Source organism: Delphinapterus leucas, chromosome 9 (assembly GCF_059928025.1).
Source record: "Delphinapterus leucas isolate spDelLeu-1000000601 "Yukka" chromosome 9, BTC_Dleu_Yukka2, whole genome shotgun sequence".
NCBI classification, from domain to species: Eukaryota; Metazoa; Chordata; class Mammalia; order Artiodactyla; family Monodontidae; genus Delphinapterus; species Delphinapterus leucas.
In genome coordinates, this window is record NC_143137.1 from 88,410,623 (window position 1) to 88,419,666 (window position 9,044).

The 9,044-nt window shown below is 45.0% G+C and overlaps 1 long non-coding RNA gene across 1 annotated transcript in view; it reads right to left on the reverse strand.

The window, feature by feature from the left end:
* Nucleotides 1–6,706, reverse strand: part of LOC149748452 (uncharacterized) — a 60,739-nt gene extending 54,033 nt beyond the window's left edge. Inside the window, exon 1 of the long non-coding RNA XR_016394381.1 lies at nucleotides 1,199–6,706. This is a non-coding gene — a long non-coding RNA (uncharacterized LOC149748452). The remainder of the gene's footprint in view (nucleotides 1–1,198) is intronic.
* Between the last annotated feature and the right edge of the window lie 2,338 nt (nucleotides 6,707–9,044).

Here is a 9,044-nt window from a genome sequence, read left to right on the forward strand (position 1 = left end):
CTAGTCTCTGTTGACTTTACCAAAAACATCTGGCCAGAATTCATCATTAGCTCCATGATGATTATCAACTAGAATGTGTTGGGCCTCCTCTCTGTGCATGAGAACGAGCATGGACAGATGGAAGGAGCGTGAACTTGGGAAACTGACAGCCCCAGATTTGAATTCTGACTTTGCCTTTTATTAAGTTCATGCCTTGTCTAATTAACTTAATATTTTTTAGTCTCAGACTCTTTATATGTGAGAATAATGTCTATCTCACCAGGCCGCTAAGATGCACCTGCCATGTAGTATATGTGTTCAATAATTGCTTGTTTCTTTTCCAATGTAGGTTAAAAAGGAGAATTTGTGTCGAAATGACAAGTCTATAGAGTTTGTTTAGATCCAAATGCAAATATGGCATTCACCAGCTTCCTAGAAAATAGAGGAGGTTTTCAACTAAGCCTTAAGAAAGGACATGCAGGCAGGGGAAGGAATATGAGAACAGGAAATGTTGTTCTCCTTCCCTCCTACTTGTACTCAGAAAACTCAGGAAATTCTTCCCAAAGAAAGCATGACCTGTTTCAGCCTGAAAAATTTGCTATTCTCTAGACTGTGCTGGCTTGGGAACATATTTCTTTTACCAAAAAGATGAGTTCACAGTAAATGACTCAGAAACATATGGATGAAATTTCCCTTAAGCCACTCAGGGGATTAGAAATTAAGGGAAAGAGTGCTTGGCAAAATGCACTTGGGGTTTTGCCAAACCTAAACCAACTGAGAAATAGTCAAGGCACAAGGCAGTCCTCAAATGCTGCCAAGTTTACCCATCTTAGCGGGACAGGGATTTATAATTAGAGCTGCTCAGAAAAGCATTGCCTCACGGGTGGCAAAGGACAAAAAAGCCTTTGTCCTCAACGTCTCAACGTGGCTGCTATTTCCCAGATGGGCCCTTTACAACGTACACACCCTCTTAATCATCAGGATCCTCAAAGCCACCTCCTCCAGCCGCTTGGTTCCTCTTGGACACCAAGCCCCTGACACTCTCTCCAGGCCTCTTTTGTTTCCAGGCCAGGCTGGATGTTTCTCACAGTGAATTCCCAGATGAGGGAGAACAGCTCTGACGGGTGTTCTTGAATTACAGTGAAGAGCTGTCAGGGGAAAATATGACAAAGCAGATTCTTTCCCTGACATACACTTTTTTTTGTCTTCTGTCTCTTACCTTTGTCACCTTTCCACGTTTCTCCGCTTTCCATGGGTTTCTTTCTCTGTAAAATGAAGGGATTGAATCAGTTGTTTTCAAACTGTGCTGCCTGGGGCCTTTTGGAGGCTTGGCTGGGCCCCAGTGGAAGGGGGCAGGAGACAGTGAGCGATGCTCTCTGCAAAAAGGAGGAAGGGGCTCCAGCTTAAGACTTCAGGTGAACCAGGGGCTCAGGCTCTGAGAATCATGAGACTGCATCCCCTCTGACTAGACAGTGCCAGTGTCATAGGCTCTGCTTCCCAGTCTCCACTCGCTTCACCGAATGTCACTCTAGAGGTTTTTCTCCCCAGCATTCATCAGAGTGCTCCTGTGTGCCAGGCACTGTGCTAAGCTCCGGGCATTTAGCAGTGAACAAAACAGACCAAGCCCCCACCCCAGTGGAGCTCACAGACTAGTTGGGGAGCCTGGCATTAAACAAACAAATGAAGATGTAAATCTAAGTCAAGATACATAACACCGTGAAACACAAGATCGTAGTTGCACAGCAGAGCTGGGGCATGAGAGGCCCTATAGATGCTTCCTATTCAAAGCATCTCCCCCCACCAGCCTGACCATTAGCTATCGAATAGCTAATTATTGTTGTCATTGAAGGTTTCCATTAAAAATATACCTCTTCTAAGAAATTAAGGAAACACTTCCACTTACCACTGCAACAAAAAGAATAAAATACCTAGGAATAAACCTACCTAAGGAGACAAAAGACCTGTAAGCAGAAAACTATAAGACACTGATGAAACAAATTAAAGATGATACTAACAAATGGAGAGATATACCATGTTCTTGGACTGGAAGAATCAATATTGTGAAAATGACTATACTACCCAAAGCAATCTACAGATTCAATACAATCCCTATCAAATTACCAATGGCATTTTTTACAGAACTAGAACAAAAATCTTAAAATTTGTGAGGAGACACAAGAGACCTCGAATAGCCAAAGCGGTCTTGAGGGAAAAAAATGGACTGGAGGAATCAGGCTCCCAGACTTCAGACTATATTACAAAGCTACAGTAATCAAGACAATATGGTACTGGCACAAAAACAGAAATATAGATCAATGGAACAGGATAGAAAGCCCAGAGATAAACCCATTCACCTATGGTCAACTAATCTATGACAAAGGAGGCAAAGATATACAATGGAGAAAAGACAGTCTCTTCAATAAGTGGTGCTGGGAAAACTGGACAGCTACATGTAAAAGAATGAAATTAGAACACTCCCTAACACCATACACAAAAATAAACTCAAAATGGATTAGAGACCTAAATGTAAGACCAGACACTATAAAACTCTTAGAGGAAAACATAGGAAGAAAACTCTTTGTTTGTTTTTGGGGGTTTTTTTGCAGTACGTGGGCCTCTCACTGTTGTGGCCTCTCCCGTTGCAGAGCACAGGCTCTGGACGTGCAGGCTCAGCAGCCATGGCTCACGGGTCCAGCTGCTCCGCGGCATGTGGGATCCTCCCGGACTGGGGCACGAACCCGTGTCCCCTGCATCGGCAGGTGGACTCTCAACCACTGCGCCACCAGGGAAGCCCGGAAGAACACTCTTTGACATAAATCACAGCTAGATCTTTTTTGATCTACCTCCTACAGTAATGGAATTAATAACAAAAATAAACAAATGGGACCAAATGAAACTTAAAAGTTTTTGCACAGCAAAGGAAGCTACAAATAAGACAAAAAGACAACCCTCAGAATGGGAGAAAATATTTGCAAACGAATCAATGGACAAAGGATTAATCTCCAAAATATATAAACAGCTCATGCAGCTCAATATTAAAAAAACAAACAACCCAATCCAAAAATGGGCAGAAGGCCTAAATAGACATTTCTCCAAAGAAGACATACAGGTGGCCAAGAAGTACATGAAAAGCTGCTCAACATCACTAATTATTAGAGAAATGCAAATCAAAATTACAGTGAGGTATCACCTCACACGAGTTAGAATGGGTATCATCAGAAAATCTACAAACAACAAATGCTGGAGAGGGTGTGGAGAAAAGAGAACCCTCTTGCACTGTTGGTGGGAATGTAAATTGATACAGCCACTATGGAGAACAGTATGGAGGTTCCTTAAAAAACTAAAAATAGAAGTACCATATGACGCAGAAATCCTACTACTGGGCATATACCCAGAGAAGACCATAATTCAAAAAGACACATGCACCCCAATGTTCATTGCAGCACTATTTACGATAGCCAGGACACGGAACCAACCTAAATGCCCACCGACAGATGAATGGATAAAGAAGATGTGGTACATATATACAATGGACTATTACTCAGCCATAAAAAGGAATGAAATTGGGTCATTTGTAGAGACGTGGATGGATCTAGAGACTGTCATACAGAGTGAAGTAAGTCAGAAAGAGAAAAACAAATATCGTATATTAACGCATAAATGTGGAACCTAGAAAAATGGTACAGATGAACCGGTCTGCAGGGCAGAAATTGAGACAAAGATGCAGAGAACAAACATATGGACACCAAGGGGGGAAAGTGGCGAGGGTGGTGGTGGTGGTGGTGTGATGAATTGGGAGATTGGGATTGACATATATACACTAATATGTATAAAATCAATTACTAATAAGAACCTGCTGCATAAAAAATAAATAAAATAAAATTCAAAAAAAAAAAAAAGACAGTATGGTACTGGCACAAAAACAGAAATATAGATCCAGGGAACAGGATAGAAAGCCCAGAGATAAGCCCACGCACATATGGTCACCTTATCTTTGATAAAGGAGGCAAGAATATACAATGGAGAAAAGACAGCCTCTTCGATAACTGGTGCTGGGAAAACTGGACAGCTACATGTAAAAGAATGAAATTAGAACACTCCCTAACACTATACAGAAAAATAAACTCAAAATGGATTAAAGACCTAAATGTAAGACCAGACACTATAAAACTCTTAGAGGAAAACATAGGAAGAACACTCTATGACATAAATCACAGCAAGATCCTTTTTGACCCACCTCCTAGAGAAATGGAAATAAAAACAAAAATAAACAAATGGGACCTAATGAAAATTAAAAGCTTTTACACAGCAAAGGAAAACATAAACAAGATGAAAAAACAACCCTCAGTGGACTTTCCTGGTGGTGCAGTGGTTAAGAATCCGCCTGCCAGTGCAGGGGACACAGGTTCAAGCCCTGATCTGGGAAAACCCCACATGCCGCGGAGCAACTAAGCCCCTGCACCACAACTACTGAGCCTGGACTCTAGAGCCCACGAGCCACAACTACTCAGCCTGCATGCCACAACTACTGAAGTCCATGTGCCTAAAGCCCATGCTCTGCAACAAAGAGAAGCCACTGCAATGAGAAGCCCACGCACCACAACCAAGAGTAGCCCTCTCTCACCGCAACTAGAGAAAGCCCACGCACAGCAACGAAGACCCAATGCAGCCAAAAATAAATAAATAAAATAAATAAATTTATTAAAAAAAAAAGACAACCCTCAGAATGGGAGAAAATATTTGCAAATGAAGCAGCTGACAAAGGATTAATCTCCAAACTTTACAAGCAGCTCATGCAAGGTCAATATGAAAAAAACAAACAACCCAATCCAAAAATGGGCAGAAGACCTAAATAGACATTTCTCCAAAGAAGGTATACAGATTGCCAACAAACACATGAAAGAATGCTCAACATCACTAATCATTAGAGAAATGCAAAGCAAAACTATAGTAAGGTATCACCTCACACCAGTCAGAATGGCCATCATCAAAAACTCTACAAACAATAAATGCTGGAGAGGGTGTGGTGAAAAGGGAGCCCTCTTGGCCTGTTGGTGGGAATGTAAATTGATACAGCCACTATGGAGAACAGTATGGAGGTTCCTTGAAAAACTAAAAATAGAACTACCATACGACCCAGCAATCCCACTACTGGGCATATACTCTGAGAAAACCATAATTCAAAAAGAGTAAAGTACCACGATGTTCATACCAGCTCTATTTGCAATAGCCAGGACACAGAAGCAACCTAAGTGTCCATTCACAGATGAATGGATAAAGAAGATGTGGCACATATATACAATGGAGTATTACTCAGCCATAAAAAGAAATGAAATTGAGTTATTTGTAGTGAGGTGGATGGACCTAGAGTCTGTCATACAGAGTGAAGTAAGTCAGAAAGAGAAAACAAATACCGTATGCTAACACATATACATGGAATCTAAAAAAAAAAAAAGGTTCTGAAGAACGTAGGGGCAAGACAGGAATAAAGATGCAGACGTAGAGCATGGACTTGAGGACACGGGGAGGGGGAAGGGTAAGCTGGGACAAAGTAAGAGAGTGGCATGGACATATATACACTACCAAATGTAAAATAGATAGCTAGTGTGAAGCAGCTGCATAGCACAGGGAGATCAGCTCGGTGCTTTGTGACCACCTAGAGGGGTGGGATAGGGAGGGTGGGAGGGAGGGAGACGCAAGAGGCAGGAGATATGGGGATATATGTATATGTATAGCTGATTCACTTTGTTATACAGCAGAAACTAACACACCATTGTAAAGTAATTATACTCCAATAAAGATGTTAAATATATATATACCTCTTCTACCTGACAGGGGAAGGTCAGAAACAAGAGCAGAAGTATCTTACGGATTTAGCTACTGTTACTGCAGAAAGAAAGAGGACATCCTTGAGAAAACAGACTAGTGGCTTTATGTGGGTGAGGGTGGGAAGGTTTATAGCTTGGTGCACCTGGAAGGGTCTGAGAGATTCAGAAGGGAGGGGACTCAAAGTGCAAGGGAAGGCCAGACCAATGACTCTCTTCACGTATTTCACTGTTCTATCTAGAACTCTCCTAATTTCTTTGCCCCATTCCTCACTGAGTTTAATATGCTATACATGGTAAATATTAACTCAATATTAATTTTAATTCTGTTGCTGTTCCTTTGCCTCTGCCCAGCTCTTACTCTGTACATTTTGTAAAGGGAAAAGGGATTTTTTAAAATTCTGAAGACATTTCCATTGTTCCTACTGTAGGTAAGGGAGTGATGCTCACCAGTACTAGGTTGTGGTCTACCTGACATTTTATCTGGGAGGGTGGGTGGAACTAGGCAGAGGGAGACTGGTTTATCGGCTTAAAGAGTTAAGACTCCCATGGGGCACTAGATGGCAACATTTCTCCAAATCTAAACTCAGCAAAGATGAGGACCTGAAGGTCAACCCTCACAGCTGCCAGTCCCAACACACTCTGTGAAACCTGAACTTGTGGAAGAGAAGACTAAAGCCATATGCAGTGGGAGTTCATGTCTTAGGGCCTGTGGTCCACAGGACCACAGGTGGTATTAGCTATTACTGGTACTACCATGACCACCACCATCACCACGATCACCACCACCACCACCACCACCACCTCCATCACCACCATCATCACCACCACCACCACCATCACCACCATCACCACCATGACCACCACCATGACCACCACCACCTCCATCACCGCCATACACACCACCACCACCACCTCCATCACCACCACCTCCACCACCATCACCTCCACCACCACCTCCACCACCATCACCACCACCACCACCACCACGACTATCACGACGACCACCACCATCACCGCCATCCCCACCACCACCACCACCTCCATCACCATCACCACCACCACCATGACTTTCACGACCACCACCACCATCACCATCACCACCACCACCACCACCATGACTTTCACGACCACCACCACCATCACCTCCATCACCGCCATCACCACCATGACCACCACCACCACCACCACCACCGCCACCACCGCCATCACCACCATGACCACCACCACCTCCATCACCACCATCACCACCACCACCACCTCCATCACCACCATCACCACCACGACCACCACCACCACCACCACCACCGCCACCACCGCCATCACCACCATCACCACCACCACCACCTCCATCACCACCATCACCACCACCATCACCACCATCACCACCATGACCACCACCATGACCACCACCACCTCCATCACCGCCATCACCACCACCACCACCACCACCACCTCCATCACCACCACCTCCACCACCATCTCCACCACCACCTCCACCACCACCTCCACCACCATCACCACCACCACCACCACCACCACCTCCATCACCACCATCACCACCACCACCACCACCATCACCACCATCACCACCATGACCACCACCATGACCACCACCACCTCCATCACCACCACCTCCACCACCATCACCTCCACCACCACCTCCACCACCATCACCACCACCACCACCACCACGACTATCACGACGACCACCACCATCACCGCCATCACCACCACCACCACCACCACCTCCATCACCATCACCACCACCACCATGACTTTCACGACCACCACCACCATCACCATCACCACCACCACCACCACCACCACGACTATCACGACCACCACCACCATCACCTCCATCACTGCCATCACCACCACAACCACCACCACCACCACCACCACCGCCACCACCGCCATCACCACCATGACCACCACCACCTCCATCACCACCATCACCACAACCAGCACCTCCATCACCTCCATCACCACCACCTCCACCACCATCACCGCCACCACCACCACCACCACGACTTTCACGACCACCACCACCATCACTGCCATCACCACCACCACCACCACCTCCATCACCGCCATCACCACCACGACCACCATCACCACCACGACCACCACCTCCACCACCATCACCACCACCACTATCACCACCACCTCCATCACCACCACCAGCACCTCCATCACCTCCATCACCACCACCTCCACCACTATCACCGCCACCTCCATCACCACCACCAGCACCTCCATCACCTCCATCACCACCACCTCCACCACCATCACAGCCATCACCACCACCATCACCACTATCATGACCACCACCACCATCACTACCATCACCACCACCACTACTAATTGAGTCACACATGTTATTTTTGTTGGTGCTGGAGATTAAAACTTTATTCAGACCAATTCTGGGAGGAGTGATCTAGTTAGAGATACCTATCTTTCCTTCTTCTTCTTCTACTTTTTTTTTTTTTTTTTTTTTTTGCAAATATATGCTACAACCTGATTAGCAAACTGCCTGCTGCCTGCTGCCTGGTAAAGAAACTTAGGAGAATTGCTTTAATGAAGAATGATTTGTATTTGGCATATCAATTTTTGGCTAGACTAATAGTTGCTTCTTATCTACTTAAGCAATATTTGAAAACAGAGTGTCCTTCCATGTGGACTGAAAGTGTCCTCCCAAGTTTTGTTTGCATTATCAATTTATTTAGCACACTCTTTCTGCCTAGCAACCACCTCCACCCCCAGGCCCTGTCCTTTTAATTAGCAACCGGTCACTGTATTTCAGTATTTCTGTTGAGGCATACGAGCTGACCCATGAAGAGTCAAAACATATCACCTGGCATAGAAACTTCATTTGCTGAGCTTCTTATACAGTTGGACTGGTCAGATGAACTATTTCTTAGGAACCAGAAGTTGAACCTAAGTGAGCTTATGTAAAAGACTGGGAATCCAGGTGTTCAAGAGGATGAGAATGGCAAGGGGAGTGGGTGGCAAGGCAGAGTTACATGACCAAAAGTTGACAGCCAGTCACTTGTTTTAAACTATCCCTTTTGTGCCTTAAAGCCCCAGTGCCCCATAGCTGCCACCTGACAACTGTAGATTTTTTGCAAAGGTCCATTAATGTGTTTAATCAACACTTAATGATTAACTTCTAACGTATGCCCATGTGGTTCCAAGCTCCAGGGTTTCAGCAGTGAGCAAGTTATGGTGCTTACATAC